Source organism: Myxocyprinus asiaticus, chromosome 36, assembly GCF_019703515.2.
Source record: "Myxocyprinus asiaticus isolate MX2 ecotype Aquarium Trade chromosome 36, UBuf_Myxa_2, whole genome shotgun sequence".
NCBI lineage: Eukaryota > Metazoa > Chordata > Actinopteri > Cypriniformes > Catostomidae > Myxocyprinus > Myxocyprinus asiaticus.
Window position 1 is genome coordinate 27,690,557 of NC_059379.1, and position 21,231 is coordinate 27,711,787.

The 21,231-nt window shown below is 39.3% G+C and overlaps 1 pseudogene; it reads left to right on the forward strand.

The window, feature by feature from the left end:
* The window catches only part of LOC127427207 (lipase maturation factor 1-like), a 62,686-nt pseudogene that overhangs the window by 9,563 nt on the left and 31,892 nt on the right, over window positions 1-21,231 (forward strand).

Genomic DNA, 21,231 nt, shown 5'->3' on the forward strand with positions numbered 1-21,231 from the left:
GTATCGGCCAGAAGGTGTGGGAACCCTGTGTTAAGTTGAATTGCTTTGTGAATGGCAGGAATTAAGACACTACTGCATGTGGAATCATTTAGAAATCTTATCTAGTGTTTTGATTAGCATGCTGTTTTTATTTTTGTTCAATAACATTCATTTTCCACTATCATTTCTAACATAGAAAACCATGTGTAATCTGATTGTGGTTTTTAGTGTATTTCATCAGCATGATTGTGTTTATTTTTTGCTGTGTAGTTAGCTACTCTTTGTATGTGTGTGTGTGTGTGTGTGTGTGTGTGTGTGTGTTTAGGTTGGGAAAGCCAACTGCTGGAAACTGGGTTCTAGGGTATCTTCCTGTGCACACTGTGGAGCCTGGCACAGATGCCACATCATTGCCCACCTTCCCTTATCTCCATATGGACTTTCCACTGGCTTATAGTTTGCATCATGCTGGGTGCGGTCAGTACACACACATTTGTGCGGTCAGTCTCCCCCACCCCCATGACAAAAAATGAAAAGCTAAAAGATACGTATGTATAGGTACTACACACATTTAACACACGCCATCAGACGACTTCTGTCTGGATTTTTTATGGTTTCTATGACTGCTGTAATGCTGGCCTATAACTATTTTCTGCCAAGGTATGGAGGTTGCCATGTAGATGAAAATGTTTTTCCAATTAGGGCCATAAATGAGGAGGAATGGGGAAGGGGAGCTGCACGTTCATTAAACAAGGCCAAGAATATAATTGCCTTTAAGTACTTACAACTGTAAAAACCCTACATCCATTTCCCCTCGAACACAAGAAGAATAAATAACTCAGTATGACTCGCACAGACTGAAAGGTAAAGTGAAAAATCTGGTTTTAATAGTATGGTAATGATTATCATTCATTTGTGGTGTCATCTCAGATTTCTCCACATTCATTGTCTGAATGTTGATGGAAATAAAGAACCGTAATTTGGGACCTGTGAGGTGTATGACTCTTGTCCACATTACTTTCCTGGGGAACATCTAATGATTTGTTTTACACTAGCAATCAAATGTTTGCACACACATACTCATTCTTTATTATAACGATTTTCCACATTTTAGAAAAATAGTGAGTCTTCAAAAATATTAAATAACAAATTGAATTACGGGGATTATGCAGTGACCACAAAAATGTTTAGCAAAATTATCTTATATTTTAGCTTCTTCTAAGTAGTCACTCTTTGACTAGATTATAGCTCTGCACACCCTTGGCATTCTCTCAACCGACTTAATGAGGTATCCACCTGGGATGCTTTTTAAACAGTACTGAAGGAGTTCCCATGTACAGTAGGTATGTTGTACACTTGGTGGTTGCTTTTCCTTGTGGTCTATCTTATCCATTAAAATAATATTAATTAAATACAATTGTAATTTTGTACAGAAATTCATACATGGGCAGAATCAGAATGAGCTTTATTGCCAAGTATGCTTACACATACAAGGAATTTGTCTTGGTGACAGGAGCTTCCAGTACATAACAATACAAAAACAGCAACAAGACTTTTAAAAAATAATTAAAATTGAATAAAAAAATAGATAAATATTGAAAAGACAATAGTATATATAGAATACACAATAGACTATATATATATATATATACACCGTATATACACACATATATATATATATATATATATATATATATATATATATATATATATATATATATATATACATACATATATATACATACATACATACATATACATACACATACATACATATACATTTAGTAGAATATAGTATTTACTCAAATAATTTTAATAATATAATCGTAAGCCTAAAGATAAAAAGGGTTTTAAGTAGGACGTCAAACAGTATTTTTTTTAATCATATTAATTTTATATGCTGAAATTATATAAATAATAGATTTAATCGGAATTAATTGCACATCAGTATTTGTCTAGTAAGGCCTCCAAATGAAAATAACTGTGTTTGAATGCAAGAAAGCTTTGTTAGAATGCAAGAATTGAGCCTGTTTACATGCACACCAATACCCTGATTACTCCCCAAAATCAGCTTGTGGCAAAGCAAGAAATCCGTATTTACAAGACACTTGAAATAATTGTGATATTCTGTGCTTTTGATGTCAAACCATGAAGATGCACAATACATGTGCACATTGGATAAACCGGTAAAAACGGCAGTTAAGTGGTTAACATGCAACACGAAATCGGCGTTAAGGGAAAAAATATACCCATGTCGATTGGTTTATTCTTATGCTGTTTATGACCTTAAAATAGTAAAGAAACGCCCTTTTTTTCTCTCCAATTTGGAATGTGCTCTTAGTCCTCGTGGTGGCGTAGTGACTTGCCTCAATCCGGGTGGAAATATCAGTTGCGTCTGAGACCGTCAATCTGCGCATCTTATCACGTGGCTTGTTGAGCGCGTTACCGCAGAGATGTACCACATGTGGAGGCTTCATGCTATTCTCCGCGGCATCCATGCACAATTCACCATGCGCCCCACCGAGAGTGAGAACCACATTATAGCGATCACGAGGAGGTTACCCCATGTGACTCTACCCTCCCTAGCAACTGGGCCAATTTGGTTGCTTAGGAGACTTGGCTGGAGTCACTCAGTATGCCCTGGATTCAAACCCGCAACTCCAGGGTGGCAGTCAGTGTCTTTTCTTGCTGAGCTACCCAGGCCCCCAAGGAATGCCTTTTTAATTTGTTTACATGACCACACACATTGTCATCTTATTAAGCATAATCGGTGTTAGAACTTGGAAGCAAACATGTTCAATAAGGGTGCTTTCACACTAGCACTTTTGGTGCGCACCCAGGGTCGAATGACATCAAAGTTTGGTTAGTTTGGATAATGTGAACGCTGTTTTCCGAACTCGGGTGCGCACCCACGAACTGCACCCGAGACTACCTGTAGGAGGTGGTCTGAGTTCGGTTGCACTGGATCTGTGGTGCGGTTCGCATGAGTGAGAAAGCAACCTGTACTCGGGTCCGCACTTGCTCAGGAAGTTAAATGACTTGCGCATGTGTTTTTGCCGATTTAAGCATGATGACATCATCAGTTACACAAACAAACACACGTGCATCATGAGTGGCAGGGAAACGTTGCGGGACACAGAAGAGGTGAGGTGCCTTTTATATATGTGAGTGAGTGAGTGAGCGTGCAACCAGCTGTGTCCTCAAAAAAGATAGTTTGTGAGCATCAGATATAGTCTTCTTATCCTGGACATGTACAACTGCTGAATTAAAGCATGCGAAGCACAGAGGCACAAGTGTCGTTCACTCTGGTGTGCATAATGACACAAAATTAATAACAAACACACAAATATAGCGACCCGCATTGTGCTTTCCATCATGTGCAAGTTTATGATGACGCAAGTTGATGACGGAAAAGCACCGGGGTTCGACAGAATCATAATAAGTCTGACACCAGACCAATGCTGTGGGGGTGCCGTGAACAATCACGCTTGGATTAGGACCGCAGCAAACATGCCCAGTGTAAAAACCACCTAAGTATCATTTGTTGCCTGTACAGCTACTCGTATCCTATAGAGCTGGAGTAGCGTTCACTGCCCCCTGCTGACTGGGATTTGCAAAAACATGAAGGTGATACTTCAAGCTTGAATTGCTCAGATGAAAGGAATAATTTTATGGTCTGGGGGCATGATTAATTTCATCATATTTTTTTGTATGTTATTTTTTTTAATATAATAAATCACACTAAATTAACATGTTAAATTGACAGCCCTAGTTTTAAGATAATGAGAAACATAAAGTCAGTCTGGTGTGTCCAAACTTTTGACTGGTAGTGTATTTAAAATGAATTTATTAAACTATGATTCCTTATTTGTGGATAGGGATTTCTCTGTCATCAACATCATTGTTTGCCAGTTTACAAGATGTTTATTCTCTCTCATGCATATGCAAGCTGAATGAACCTAGTTCATTTATAATACCCTGCCTCTTACAGGTAGTTCTTGCTGTAGGTCTCGGACTTTAACTTGTTTAGTGAGTACCATTCTGGATCCTCCTCATTCCAGACTTCAAAACTTTGAATCAAGGAAGTTACACAAGCACATAGCTTAATTTGCCACATGCTTGTTTAACAGTGCAGTTAAATTAAAACTGTTGTGGCAAAACATTCATTAGCATCGACGTTTTGCAGTAATTTGCTGTGTTAGCCAAATGAGCAAAATGGTGTTTAACATTTCACAAGTTGTTTTCTGTTCCGAGAAGGACTGAAATGAATGCCAGCATTTTATGAATATAGCCTGCCCAAGGTCTTAGCTAAAGTTCAGTTGCCAAGTTGTCGTTCACGATCATTTCTTTTCTTCTTTTTTTCACTTCTCAGCAAGGGACGATTTTCAGCACACATCAAAGCAGCTCTTGAAATCCTTCAGACTTGAGGCTTGAGGATGTCTGACTGGACTCCGTTTCTTGTGGTTCACACAAATCCCTCAGCTCAACACATGTAGTATCTGTTGAAAACTTTATGCTTGATGTGTGTCAGATTGCTCAAGGAATCTTTCACTTAATAGCTAAAGTTCACACATTCCATTGGGAGTCAAACCTCACATGTTTGAAATGTTCTCCTCTCTATCTGTTCATGTTCATTAGCTATCCATCTTGAAGATTTGTTTGAAGTTTGTTGCAGACAGTGCTTGATTCAGTAAATTCAGTGAATAAACTACCTCAACAGATACTTGTTATCTTATTAATTAAGATTAATATTAATTGTATTACAACCTGTAGAGCTGAAAGCAACTTGCTTCTCAACTCGCTTTTAGAGCCCCTCCATGGACATTACACCTGTAAAATGGAGCTCACACATGCCTATATGCCCAACAACTTTTCGCTTTGGCCACTGGTGGCGTGTTTCAAATTTTGGTCAGTATAGACTGATTTTATCTGAATAAAAAATACACCTACTGTTGATGCTCCATAACTGTATAAGATGTTTTTGCAATTTCAAATGGGCTATTGAATAAATAGCATTTCTTATTTTTCAGTTCTGTTGAGGTTTTTGACCTTTCCACATATTCCCTTAATATTTTAAGTGTGTAATCGACTAGATTTGTTAAATTTGAAATGCACTTGAGGATTATTTTTCATGCACGGTCTGGATTACTCAGAACAGGTCATTGCATTCAGTTTGGTGTACACATTAAGGAAGAGACATTCTGTCTCGCCTGAGTATACCCGAGTGCCTCCTGTTTTCAGGCACATTTCTCCTGTTTCAGCCATTGAGTGTGTGTTTTTGACATTTCCTCATTTGGATGGTTGGCAAGAGGTTTTTGGCATTCCTTAGGGCTGTGTCAAGCATGGGCAAGAGCAGCTCTCCCTGGCTTTTTACTGTCTCCTGACAGCTAAACTTTTATTGAGGCGAATTGCAGAGTAGGGAAGTTAATGACTTTTTAACTCTCCCATAAGTGAGTGCCCATCCGATAATATGGTTAAATATCTGTCACATGCACCTGTGTGCTAAAGACTGAGTCTTTGGTTTTTACTGTGTGCTAAAGACTGAGTCTTTGGTTTTTACAGTAATATTGGATACTTGGATTCTCTTATGCATGACTGACGCTAATTAACTAGAATTAAATTTAGATGTCTGAATTGAAATGAGGAGAAATTGCCCTTGGCGTTACGTAGTGCACAACTGTCAAGATATTGATCTCTTTACCGCTATGGAGTAAGAAGTTGTTGTTTTGTATAAGTAATCAGATCATTGACTGTTGTACAGACAGTATTATTGAAGAGTTATGCAAGGCCCTTGCTACAAAAACATATTGTCAGGTAAAATGGATACTGATGTTAAGTGTAAATGCCTGAAAATGTTATTACTCCTAGCTGAATTCCAGCCTACTAATGGGAGACAAACACTGGTGATGCTTTGTTAGCTACTTCAGTAATATCCAACCGGATTATAAGCAGTTTTCAAACTGTTGTTTACCAAGCTACAAGCCATACACAATTTCAAGTACTGTAGTTCAACTGAAGTCATGCTTCTCTTTTGAAATATTTAGCTACACTACAAACTACTATCAAAAGTAGCTAACTACATAACATTTATGTAAAGGGACTATTTATATCTATATATCTAATCAAATAATTTATCAGAGCAGAGCCCTGTTTTTCAGGCATGAAAACAATTAGGGGTTTTTGAATGAACAAAGGGTGAGAGCATTAAATGTGAACAGATACATTTAAATTGAGTATAAATATATATACTATCTCTCTCTCTCTCTCTCTCTCTCTCTCTCTCTCTCTCTATATATATATATATATGAAGTTGAATACACCCTAACTTATATAACTGAGACGGAAACACAGTAATGAACAACAGTGTTAAGGTAATATATATATAAAAAAATACTTAAAAGGCCGCACAGGGACTGGAATTGGTGAATCGTTTTTCTCATTTTTAATCAGTCTGTTTACTTCAACCATCCGGACAAAGTGATTCATTAGAATGAATCAGACTTTCCAATTCAACATACGAGAGTGAGGGGACAATTTACAAGATTTTGTTTTATTATTAGCTCAGTTACACTAGGTATAAAGCCAGACTGGTCAGACAGTGAAATCCGAAACAGTAGGTTGACTTTTCTAGCTAAAATCAGTCTGCGCTTACTGAAATACAAAAGAGTGCCCCAAGTGTTGTTGGGTATATGGGTTTGTGAGTGCTTCTTTTTTCAGGTTGTAATTTCCACGGAGGGGCACCTAAAGCGAGTTGTTAAGCGAGTTGTTTTCAGCTATATAGGCTGTAATACAGTGAAGGCCAATGCATATTTCATATGCATATTTTATAAACTGAACCCCCCAACCCAAACTCCAAACCTAGCCATCAGTGGAGTAAAAATATACTGAGAGACGGACAAAGGCAACTTCCAAATCGCACTTTTCACTGTTTATGCATGCGCAATTACTTCCTGGTTTTATGCAGGATCCGAATCCTGGTCTCCCACGCAGCTGACGCAACACGCTTTTGGTTGCGCCACAAGGGAAGGTAAACACAATGAAGTCAGTGAGCTGGCATAATGTGGCCAATCCTAGTGTAGGGAACTCTCGGAAACAACATGCCGACTTCCCGTGTGATCATGTTGATAAAGCATGTGCTCAATATAGTGTAATACTAAAAACACAAATCTAATATTTTTTCTCACCACAATGCAAATTCTTTGTATTTTGTTACTGTAAAAGCTACATCCTTTAGAAAACAGCTGTACTGTTGACATACTACTGAAAAATTTAGTTAAAATAGTGTGAGCCATGGCACGGAAGATAGCACATGTGTTACAAAACAGAAAATAAAATTGCACCATTAGCATTATCATATAGAATATAATTCAAAAGTAATTACTTTTTCCCCATTTTTGCATAAAAATAAAATGCACTCTTTAAATAAAAATTTTTAATGTCACTACTTTTTTACTCCCCAACACTGATAAGATCTAGTAAAAGCAGCAAGCATGGTTCTTGTTTATGACATTGCCACAGATTCAAATCATTTCAGGAAATCAGGCATTCATCTATTTACTATGCAAGCAATGCAGTCCCTTTTAATCTTATTTATTTGTAATTAGGAGAAATAAGAGAATTGTGTGTAAGATGTGAATTACTGTCTTTAAAACAATGTGACTGTCAGATGGCAGAGTTCCAGTTGGACATTTTCGGTTGGATGGTCTTAATTCTGGCTTTATTTATTGGCCAGCTGATAAGTGGGTTGAGGGTGGGAGGCAGTCATTTTCACATTAGTGCAATCGCATTTTAGGGAGCTAATACTCATTCCAAGGTTCCTTATTGCATTATCCTTAATGTCATAAATGCAAGAATGCACTTGATGAGCAGCAAAACTTACTGATGCATTAGTTTTTGCCTCTGGGATGTAAACGTTAGTTGCATATAGGCTCTATTGAAAATAGTCTTACTGTTTCTAGATGGAGCGCACATGTTTAGATTAGGCTTCGTATTACATATGTAAATCAAAAGAAAGTTTGTGAAAATTTTATGCTTAACCTTTGTTCTTTACAGTAACTCAACATTTATTTGGCTGTCTTGGTTGATTTGGTACAGAGGGATCCAAATCACCGCAGGTTAAGAAAAACAGCTGTCAAGAGTTAAAAATGTTTAAAATCTGCCACCAATAATAAATTTGATGTGTGGTGAAGCTCTCTCTCTCCCTCTGCATTAATGATGTAACTCTTAAAGGAATGATGGGATATAAAGTATCATTGCAGCTCTAGATATGCAGTAGTGTTTAAATGATTGTGTATGGTCTCAAGGAGTATTAGTAAAACCATTCCTACAAGTCTCTGCTTGTAACAAAGTGGGCAGTTTTAAATGTTTGGTCTTCATAATATGTGATGTGCTAAAAATGACCACAGAATTTGACTTCTCTATGTTATAACAGGTTCCTTACTGTCAGAAAAACTGAAATATTAGCTAAACACTCAGTGACATCAGTTTTTCCCCTACACGCATTCAGCAGCAGGGAAATTATGAGCACCGCTGCTGAAATTTGGTTTATTAATATTCTTGACACATCGTAACACTTGCTAGGTTTCTGTTCGGATAGGGTCGCTGAAAAAACAATGCCATAGTTGTTACTCCACTGAAACATTTTCAGTTGCCGCCCAAGCGATATTTCAGACCATCGAGGCAAATGTAATAATCTCTATAGTTCGGCTTTTTTGTACGTGCTAAATATGCTTCTCATCTGCAATGCGATGTTTGCGCATACATTTGGGGTAAACAATCACGGAACCATTTGCGCCAATAATCTGCTCTGTTCACAGGTGTACACCCACCGGGCGTGCAGACGTCCCTCTATATCATGCCGCAGACAACAAAACTGATGCAAACTGTTTGAATTCTAGTGAGAAATTTCTGGAGCAAGTCAAACCTTTCAAACAGTAGACAGCCCCTAAATGCTAAACAGCACTGAGGAGGAAAAGAGCAACACTGTTATGTGCCAAAATAAAGGGTTTTTCAAATTACACATCATCCTTACTAAAATTCATCACAATTTTACAGTAGTAACAGTAACTGTGTTATTTTGACAAAAATTTACAGTTTCATATTAAATAATTGGTCCCACTCTATATTAGGTGTCTTTAACTACAATGTACTTAAGCATTTGATACAATGTACTTATTATTTACATAGGTGTTGTTTCATTGTACTTAGATTTAAAGTACCTGCATTTAGTTACATTTGTTTTTACACTGTTAACCTTACCCCTAACTCTAACCCCAACCCTAACCCTAACCCTACTCCTAAACCTACCCATACCTCAACCTCAGAAGCAGCAAATGTGAATCTTGTGAGAATTTTGCAGAACAACATGTAGTTATTCAGTAAATACATTGTATTCCATGTATTTTAATGTTAATGCATAGTTGTTAAACACACCGAATATAAAGTGTGACCAAATAATCTATAAGGTAGGATCTATTAGACCTACTTTTTATTACAACCATGTCAGTTGTATTTAAAGTTTCTACATGTGTTTAGGCTACTTTTTTCCATAACAAATACTATAATTGATTATATAATTATTTTAGAAAGACAAGCTACAGTGACCTAACCACAGTAATAAGGAGCCATGGTTTTACCTGTGCTTATATGGCATTGCACTGTAAATAGTTTGGACCTCCAAGACCAATAGTCAAATTATGGACAAAGTTTTCCTCCTGTGTAATCTATGTTCTGTTTGAATGATGTTTGATATTTGAATGATGTTTGATATATGGAAATAAACTGAATAATAATTATAATAGGCTCATATAAATAAACAGGCTACTCAACTTTTAAAAGGGCAAATAGAAAACTATCTGTATCTTTTGTTGTTGACATCTGTGAAGGATTTAAGTGTGTGGGCAATGGAGGATTCAGGAGACAGTGAACAGTTGAGGTGAGTATTTATTTTCTCCACACTCAGATACAAAATAAATAAATAATAATAAAAAAAAACAACAACAACATGGCTCTCAGTGGCCAACTCAAACAGGGTCTTTTTAACAGTCTCTCATAAAACTATGCAGTTATTGCTGCCTGTCATTTGGCCACCAGCTCTCTTGCTACTCTCTCACTATAGAGCCTTATGCCTTATCAGGTCTCCCTCCACCATCACTATAATGAGAGACAGGTGTTAGAGTAATTACAGCCCAGGTGACAAGCCTTACCGCTTTCCCTCTCCCGCAGACAAACACATGACCACACCCCCATGCCACAACATCAACAACAAAAATAATGGCACTTGATGCATACCCTTGTACTTGAAAATCATGAACAAAACTATGCAAGATAAAAGAAAATGCCACCCAGGCTACATTAAATACAGATTATGTTTTTTATTGTGTTGGGTTCAGTAGCTTTGATAGTTGTTATATGTATAGGTTCTGTTAAAAAGGTTTATATTTATTTGCATTAATATGTATTAAAAATAGTGCAGATGAGTCACGTGATGCTATGTGAGTGTAAGCAGCCTAGTGGCGTTCTCCGCTACACTTTGCTACAATTATCCTTTCAATCAACATTAATCGGTGAGAACTGATATAGTTTTGATTGTTAAACTGTGCGTGTAGTGTAGGATGTCGAAGAATTTGAAATCGTCGGCCTGTGGGGACATTAAAAAGCATTTACAGTCACACACACTGACGCCTCTCAAGAGCAAGATGGCGGGAGTCCGGTTGGGAATGACAGCGCGCCTCAGGATGTAGGTCAAGATATCGCAAACATTTATGCAGCGCTAAAGAAAATCTCAACTGACATGGAGGGCCTCGCGGAAATACGTTGAGTGACCACATCTATGGAGGCAAACCTTTCCGCCCTGATCACAAGAATGGACGAGGTTGAAAAGAGAATAGAGTCTCTGGAAGTAGCCGGAAAAGAGCTGCAGATTAACCCACCGGCCACCAAAACTGATAAGGATCAGGTATGGGAAAAATGAGTGGATATGGAAAATTGAAGCAGACATAATAATGTTTGTTTCTTTGGATTCCCCGAGAGAAAGGAAGGTCAAGATATGGTAAAGTGTCTGGACGGGCTTATTCCAAATTTTTTCGACAAAGCGGGCCATCATCTGGAAATAGAACGTGTGCACAGAATTCTCGGTCAGCTTCCCAGAGTGGTGACATACCCTGATGCATTCTGGCAAGATTCTTGCGGTCGGCAGACAGAGACTTTGTTTTACGTGCGGCAAGGTATATAGGCAAGTTGTGCTGGCAGGATTACAACATTATGGTTTTCCGGACTTTGGCAGTGCTACACAAGCGAAACGGGAGAGATTCAAAAAGAGTGTAAGAAATCAATTAACGCACAGAATGTGAGCTTTGCTTTGCTTTACCAGGCTAAACTGAGAACTGATGCCAAGGACGGACGTAAGACTTTCACATGCCCACGAGAAGCTATTGCCTTCATTAAATTAATGGAGTGAGTGCGTGGCTTTGCCAGCGCTGAATCATCGGAACTACACATCGTGAATTTTGCTGATGCAGTCTGAGAGGTTTGTTATGTGGATTGTTGCCCACTGTCTATCTCTATTGATCTACTTTTTAAAATTATTTACTTTTCCTTTATTGGCTTATTGTTGAGTTTATTTGTTCTTTTTGTGAGTTTGATGTTATTTACTGGGGCCTATTTCATTGAAAACTTTCACATGCAGTTCAATTGCATGGTGTATGTTTAAAAAAAACACTGGACTGAAGTAATCTCGTAGCAATGGTGTCACAGAGGGTCTCGTGTACGTGCATGCATCTGGGGGATGGACACCAGTTGGGACTGTTATGCGTGAGGTTGAAGCACATTTTTTTCTGTTCTGTGGCTTATTAAGGATTTTATGGTTACATCAATGTTGAATTGTGGTCTATATAATTTTGACACTACAGAGGATGTGTAAAAATCTTGATCTTATAGACATTTGGAGACTTTTGAATCCATCATGGATGGACTACACCTTTTTCATCAGTTCATAAGATTTTCTCTAGAATAATTTTTTTTTCACACTTATTCCATTTGCCACTGATTGCTCAATTGGGAACATTTTAGTTTTAGATCATGCTTATAGAGAAAAGAAAATCATATAGATGGTGCTTTAATACATCCCTTCTGCAGGACCCAGCATTTCAACAAATGTTAAAGACAGAAGTTAAGGTTTATGTGGAGGCTAATTGGTCCTCAGTGTCCTCTGTGGGCGTGGCGCTTAAGGCAGTTCTTAGGGTGCGGATCATACAATATGCCTCATTCATTAAAAAGATCAAAGCACAGGAATTCATGGAATTGGAAAAGAGAATTAAAAGTGCTGAAACAGAGCTGAAGCGTTGAATGTCATCCAGTGGTCTTAGAGAATTGACTCTGAAAATATAGTTACAATACTATTTTGTCACAAAAGGTAGAGTTTTGCTTATTCAGGGCAAGACAGACATTTGTGTCAGGAGACAAGGCAGGGAAACCACTCGCCAGATACATAAAACAGAGTTGTTTTTTTCCACCATTCCTTCAGTGAAGTCTTCTGGAGGCAATATATTTACCTCTGCCACAGATATTAATAAGGCCTTTAAAGAATTCTATTTCAATCTTTATAGTTCCACGTCTTTGTCTACCGATAAGGATATTAGCAACTTCGTAGAGCCATTAGAACTTCCTAAATTGACAAATGATCAAAAAGACTTTCTTGATTCAGATATTACTTTGGAGGAGCTTGTTGTGGTAACTGAAGCCTTGATAACAGGTAAGGCACTGGAGCCAGATGATTTTGCCACAGAATTTTTTAGATTTTATGTCACAGAACTGGCTCCTCTTTGTTAGAAGTTTACACAGAGTCATTAAAGAAAGGTGAACTAACGGCAACCATGACACAAGCCCTGATCAGTCTAATTCTTAAAAAAGGTAAAGACCCAAATTAATGTAAAAGTTATCATCCAATTTCCCTGATCCAGTTAGATGTAAAAATATTGTCTAAAATTCTGGCTAATTGATTAAGCAGAGTAATTACATTTCTTATACATATAGATCAAGTGGGGTTCCCTATCTGTCACTCACTCTATGTTATGTCGATGTAGTGACACTAGGGGTCACTCTTGGGAGCCCCGAACACCTCTGATCTTTGAGAAAAGGCCAATGGGAATTGGCAAGTGGAATTTGCATGCCACTCTCCCGGACATACGGGTATAAAAGGAGCTGGCTCGCAACCACTTATTCAGATTTTCTCTTCGGAGCGGAGCGGTTGTATTTCACTGAGCTGAATTCCTCCGCCGATCCATTCATCTACAAACTGCTGGATTTACGGCGCATTTCAGAGGCTTCTCCCTCTATGCACTGGTGGAGAGCAGAGAATGCCCCTGGGCACTTCGGCAGACTAAAAGAGTATATTCTTCCTCTGAAAGAGTATATTTTCCTAAAGCTAAAAGAGTGGCACTTACGGGAGCGTCTTTTTAAAGATGCCTTTCTGTTTGTGTATATTTCCTGGTTGCGGTCGTTACCTCTCAGCTTCTGACGGCCACGATCGCTGCCTTATGTATTTGGGCGCTGCCCACGCGGAGACAGCGTTCGTGGATGGGTCATGTCCTCACTGCGAGAACATGACTATGGCAACATTGCGGTCGCAGCTTTCTTTTGTAAGAGGGAAAGCCACCCCAATGGCTCCCCGCTTGGTCCTTCTACCTACGGGTATGAGGCCACGTCGGTTAGCACTGGGGGCGATTTGGGGACCTTAATGTGAGCAGCTCCACCAGGAAACCCCCCACGGACCTCCCATTCCCCAGCACGCTCATGTGCCCATCGAGTTCTGGGATGAGACTGCCAGCTCGTCTCAGGGTGAGTTCGCATACTCATTCGGGGCTCGCGAAGAGGATGAGCTGTCAATCGCAGCATCGGAGAGCGGGCTCGTCCAGTCTGATGCTGAGGACTCGGCTGGGCTTTCACCTTCGGGTATGGTCACCCAGTCGCAGGCCGTGCTTGCCCGGGCGGCTGCAAGTGTCGGGCTGGAGTGGAATCCTCCACTCTCCCCTGAACCTTGAACCTCGATAATTGCTTCCTGTGCCCAGAGCGCCACTCACGGCCATGCCCCGCACAGGTCCCTTTCTTCCTGGAGGTGCATGAGGAGCTGATGAGAATTATTATTTTTTCTCTAAATTTTCAGGATACAGGGTGAATTGGTCTAAATCGGAAGCTCTTGCTCTGACAGCATATTGACCTACCACAGCTTTCTAACCTGGTGCAATTCAATGGCCCAAGCAAGGCATTAGGTATTTAGGCATTTTATTTCCAGCAAATTTGAGAGATTTACTATGAGTAAATTATGACCCATTAATGAAAAACATCTTGTGTGATGTTGATAGGTGGGCTTCACTACTTTTGTCTATGGCTGATAAGGTCAATGTTATAAAAATGAATTCCGCCCGATTCAGGCCGGGGAAAGCTCCGGAGGGGAGGAGTTGCCCCTTCAGCCATGTCCTTGCTGGCTGGTTCTACCCACCTCCTGGGTACCTGGGTAGGATGAGGGGAGGGGAGGGGAGAGGAAAAGAGGGCAGGAGAGACAAAGAGAGAGAGAGAAAAAAAACCTCCGGTTTCCGACCACGCCGCCATTTGGTCCTCTGCCACGCTGGGCGATGGCACTGGACCTTGTCTCCTAGCGGATGAAGATATAACATAGCAATTTGGGATTTCTAGGTCTCAGTTTTATCTATGAGGTTTTAGATACTCAAATTTCATTCTGCCCCAGGCTATGTATATTGGGTGATGGGGCAGTTATTAAAGTAGGTGACAAATATACAAAAAGCTGGGTCCAAACTAGTGTAATGATTGACAGACAAATAATTCTTAGAGGATGGAAGTCAGTTGGCGCTCCCTTATTTCAAGAATGGTTCACCGAATTGGGCAGGTTGGCGGCATTCGAAAAGATGTCATACAAACAGCTTGGCAGATTAGATGCATATGGTAAGAAATGGGACAAATACATGACCTTTCTGGAAGGCTCTCGTGAGGGCCATTCATGTTTATATGTGTATACTCAGGCTTGGACCATGGGAATTTTTGTTGGGGGTTGAGGATTCGGAGGGGGATAGGGAATTAATGGGGATTATGGGGGTAATGGTTGACTCTGCGCATGTATATTTTGCTTTGTTCTGTGTTATGTTTGACAATCAATCCATTTTTTTTTTTTTTATAATAATAATAGTGCTAGCAATTTTCTGTGTTGAGGCATTTCATTATTTGACAATTATTACAACAGCTATCTGGGCTTCCAGAGCTCTTCACATGACAAAAGCTCCCTGTATATAAACACAGACAGGACATGGAGAACATGAATAACCCATCTATAATGATTCCTAAGGTTGTTTTATGAATATCCCATGAGCTAGAAATAAAGTAATTATAGATGCACTGTCTAGAGATGCTATTTTGTTAGAAGTGGACTGATTGGATTTTCTTTATCTCATCAGAGTTTGATCAAAATCAGAGGTGACCAATATTAAAGGGATCTCACCTGTATGGACATCAATTATGAGGTCTCTGTGTGTGTGTGCACATTTGCCATTAAACATACTGTAGTTTATCCTTTAGATTATAAATGGTCATTTTCCACTCTTTGTTTGAATCTTAGAATTGAACAGGTTGTTTTGAAGACTTCTGTATATAAATGACCTATTATGATTGGCTAACATGTTTGGCAAAACTGCTTTGTGTTGTGAACGTTAGTTTGTTTACACAGTACTTCAAACTCTTTTATTTATAAAGGGAAATCCTGTTTTTCATTATACGTACCCTTTAACATTATAGATACTATACAGTAAATCCTATGTAGTAAGCAGCATATAATCATATGCAGTCACCCTATGATATCTCTGAAAGTCGAACTGCTTCTTTAATCGGGGTCAGTGGGTGTGTACAGTACCTACCTCACACTGGTTCAAGGTTAATTAAGGTCTTATTCCTTTGGGGGTTTCCTTTCTGTTGTTTTGAATGTTCAGCTGACTTGGGCTTATCAATGGCTTGCCGTCCATAAGTGGATTAAACTAACCACTTAATGGAGGAAGTCTCCTGTCCTTACCTCCCAGTGCCATGCAGTAATCAGCAGACCGATCTTAGCATTTCCATGCTTTTAATAAAAGAAACACTGTAAGTGACGCAGTGGCAATGCACAGTGTTGATTGCCGTTAGGTCTCATTCACTAACCATCTGTTCCCACGTATTTGTGTGTAAAACCTGTGTGTGTACGTTATCACACAGAAATCATAGTTTGTCAATGAGTTTGCACTTTTTTCCTAAATTTAGAATACAAATTTGAACCAACAATTCACACATACACAAAAATCACAGATTCCTGGCGACTTTAGAATTATGGAATGTGTTAAACTGAAATATGGAAAGTCTGAGTTGGTCTTTTCCATAGTGTCCATATTGTGGCCAGGGGTTGTGAAGCTCTAAAAAGGACAAGAAAAGCCATTTAAGTTGTCCATATGACTTCTGAAGCCTTAAGGCCTGTGCACACCAAAGGCGAATCTTCGTCATGATATATCGCCACTATTAACATTTTGAATCAAAACAATGGATTCCTAACGAGCCATTCTCACCCGGAGCGAACAGTAGCTCTGAATCGCGCGCCGACAAAACGACCCTTTCTTTTTACAGTGAGTGTGTCAAAAAAAAAATAATTTCTTCGACCGGCCGATGAAATGCCCTGACCAATAAAACATGAGGTTTGGACCACGTGTTAGGAGCTGTGGAAGTTACCAAAACCAGCACAACAGGTGCCACCGACATTAAACCCTGAAGGGTCTTGAGGAAGAAATCCTGAATCAGCAGTATGCATTTCATTTGCATTAAATGCCTTAGAACTGAAAAAGATTTTTACATGTAAATGATATTGCTGCATCACTGCCTTGCATCCCCTTTAAAAAAAAAAAACTCTATGATCTTATGTGGATTGTCTTCATAGTGTATTCACTATTGCTGCAGTTTTTGCCTTTGCATTTAATCTAGCATGTGTTCTCTTACATTTATAATATAACATATATCACAGCTAGGAATGCTCCGATTGATTGGCCACCGATCAGTATCGGACGATATTCACGTCCTATGACTCGACTGGTGATTGGTAATTTGGCTGATCGCATAAACGGATTGCTCATGACGCAAAAGATGCGTGGCTCCTTTAAGACTTCAGCAGCTATGTCATTACTGACATCTCTGAGTGTGGGGAATTCTGGCATAGTGTTGTAAGACAACAAACTTGATTCAGCAGTTAAGAACGATGCAATGGGAGAGGTATGGCGAATATGAAAAGTTTATGTACTGTAGGTTACTGTTAATGTGGTATTTCACACGCTGCAATGGGTGTGCAATGGGCAATATGTGGTGCAATTCAAACATCTTTATTAAATATCTCCCGATTAAATGGCATTAACAATAGTAGCACCTGTAGAGTCCAGAAACCAGTACCGCCACTCCCTATACGCATATTATACAGTCTGCGTAGGGCACCAACTCCCTGTGGGGTCACCAGAAACTCCACCGGCTGCCCTTACTCGCATGTTATACGTTATTCAAGGAGCCGGTAGCAGTCGTGGAACACAGACTAATGTTCGCGCTTGCACTTTTGTCTTGCACTCGCCCCGCGGCGTGCAACTTTTGCCTCGCGCTTGTGCAACTTTCGCACTGCACCTTGCAACTCACATTCCACCAAACCCCTGTGTGCAGAAAGCTTATTTATTGCCATTTATGACAGAGATCCTGATAAAAGGTGAAATTATCGGTATTAGTATCGGCTGATCAGGTGACAAGAAGATCGGTGATCGTATCGGCTGTAAAAATCCCGATCGTAGCATCCCTAATTGCAGCATATTTTCCTTCGTATCACCTTTTTTAACAAACAACCTTACAGATCTGTGTGTTTTTCCCACCAAATATGAATAACAATGCAATAACAACATTTGTCTTTGTATCAAAATGCCTTTGTATACCCCACAAAATCATATTTCTGTGCAATATAAAAAGTTGTTATCAGCTGTGCTCTCATTGGCAAGTATTAAAGTACACTGATCAGCCACATCATTAAAACCACCTCCCTAATATTGTGTAGGTCCCACTCATGCCGGCGTTACAGAAGTTACAGAAATAATCAAACCAGCCCATCTGGCACCAACAATCATGCCACGGTCCAAATCACTGAGATCACATTTTTTCCCTATTCTGATGGTTGATGTGAACTTTAACTGAAGCTCCTGACCTGTATCTGCCTGATTATATGCACTGCACTGCTGCCACGTGATTGGCTGATTAGATAATCGCATTGATGATTGTTGGTGCCAGACGGGCTGGTTTGAGTATTTCTGTAACTGCTGATCTTCTGGGATTTTCACACACAACAGTCTCTAGAATTTATTCTGAATGGTGCCAAAAACAAAAAACATCCAGCGAGCGGCAGTTCTGTAGATGGAAACACCTTGTTGATGAGAGAGAACAACAGAAAATGGCCAGACTGGTTCGAACTGACAAAGTCTACAGTAACTCAGATAACCGCTCTGTACAATTGTGTTGAGAAGAATAGCATCTCAGAATGCTATTCTGAGATGCGTGTTGGTGCTGCTTTGGCTGCACAAGGGGGACCTACACAATATTAGGCAGGTTGTGGCTGATCTGTATATAATAACGGGTCAGACTGAAGATGGGTTTTGTTAGATGAGATCTGTGTGTCATTGCTTGCATTATATTGAGTCTTTGAACATTTAAATTCTGTCACGTTTAATAAGTAACATGTTTTGATCAAATATACATGCAATAATATACAATCAGTATTGTTCCAATTGACAGCATCTGTTACAACAGTCATTGTATATGTGCATTATGCAGTTATTTTAAATAAAAATGTACTTAACACAAGTTAATAGAGAATGCCTGGCAGTGGCATGTAATCAGCATTGTTCCAAATGATAACATGTTTTAACTGTTAATATTATTATTTTTTACACAATTCTTTCTTATCACCCCTTAGACTGTGTACAAATGATGATACTGCCAGTCAACTCGTCAAGCAGGCAGTGGCAGAGCAAGGTTGTGGCCGTGGCCACTATGGACCAAAGCCTGGCCACCCCATTACCCCCCCCCCCCCCAATAACACGAACACACAGGAGACTTAACCTGTATGCACCCTCAACCCCCCCCCCCCCCCATGTCCAAAAAGCACATAAAGGCAGCATAAAAGTAATCAATATGACTCCAGTGGTTTTAATCCATGTCTTCAGAAGTTATATGATAGGTGTGGGTGAAAAACAGGTCATTATTTAGGTCCTATTTTACTATAAATTCTCCTCTCTGCCCAGTAGGTGTTGATATGCAAGAAGAATGAAAATAGCAAAAAAACAAAAGCAGAAGAACTCTTAGGAGAGAAGAGTGCTAATGAGTGCTGTTATATTGATATAAAAAAGGACTTAAATATTGATCTGTTTCTCACCCACACCTATCATATCACTTATTTCAGGGAAATTCCTCCTGGAGCAACCTTGGGGTTAAGTGCCTTGCTCAAGGATTCGAACCTGCAACCTTTTTGGTTACCTGCCAAGATCGTTATTCACTACTAGTCTATACCACCCACGTCAGTTTCTTAGATGTGGCTGTAACATCCACTTGAGCAGCTGTACATAGCATTTGGAAGACTCGTGATTCTGACAAGTGGTTTCATAATTCATTTTAAAGAATTCACTTTTTGTTTGGCTTCCGTTAAGCTTCGTTAGCCTCTCAAGGTCGATTACACTGAAGGCAAAGGCGGAGGTTTTGGAAGAGGATTTGGCACTCTATTTACTATCCCCCTCTCCATGGAAAAATGAACACAGAAAACAGTATATATATATATATTTAAAAAAATGAACAGAAAAAAAAATTAAAACAATATCATTTCCAGATATTCTTAAAAGAATCATTGCAATAGCTTGAAAATGACTTTCTTTCTCTGTCCCTTTCCCAACTGAAAAACACTCAGAACAGAGCTGTGATGGAGTTGTTGAATCAATGGAGACCAAACTGTGTGTGCATGTTTATGTGTGTGTGTTTTTAAGGTCAGTAAAAGCAGTAAAACCCCTCTTATGATGTGTATTATTCTATTAATTGACCTCTATTATCCAAACATGTTAATTCACCCACTAACTGGAAAAAAACTAGCTGAAAAAGAAAATTATGAATTGAACGACATTTCCTGGCTTTTCATCAGTAGTGCTTGTGCATGATGTGTTTGTGTGTGTGGTGGTACATCCATGTGTACTGTATAGTGTGACACATTTGTGATAAAGTAGGGCTGTGAAATCGCAATATTTAATTATTAAACTGCAAAAGGGTGCAATTTAATTACCGTACATGAATATGTAGTCTGTCTGCATGCAAGTAAATGAATGGCAATCTGTTCTGTTTATAGACTACTACACAAACACGAAGCATGTGTATGGATAATGATACAGTGTTTTTAGCAGTATCAGTGTTTACAATTTGTGAACATGCATTTCGAGAGGTGCTCTTAAGTATGATTTGTTTTGACAATGAAGTGTAGCAGAGTTCACCCAAAAATGAAAATTTGTTCTAAAATGTTGTTTGAAATGTTGTTCTAAATATGATGCTCTTTCTTTTGAGGAACACAAAAGAAAGACTTTTAATGAATGTTGTGGTCTGTTTTTTCAGTGCAATGACAGTTAGAGAGTCAATTTAAAGCTTAAAAAAGGATCCAAAAGTATAATAAAAGTAGTCCATATAACTTGTGTGCCAAATACCAAGTCTTCAGAAGACATTCGATTTGTTTTGGTGAGAAACAACCTGACATTTAAGTAACTTTTCAAATAAAATCTTGATGTCCGTTGCGTGTTCATGACCACTATGAGAGAAGCTCGTTCACAATGACTCGCATGTTCACACAAGAACTTGCATTGTTTAGCTCTAAAAACAATGGCAGTTCTCTAGTGAACACTATTTCTTTAGGTCCATGTGGTGTTGGGGGCGTGACTGTGCGATGTTTGCAGAGAGCGAGGCCGGGAGAGAGAGAGGGAGAGAGAGAAGAAAAGGGCTCGCTGGCCCCCGAATATGCTGCCATATGGTCCTCAGCCAGCTGGACCACCTCATCCAGCGATGCCGGGTGGTGGCACTGGACCCACTCTGCCATTCCTTTTGGTAGCCAGGTGATGAACTGTTACAGTACCACCTGATCGAGCACTTCCTCAGTGCTGCGTTCTTCAGCCAGCAGCCACCTTCAGC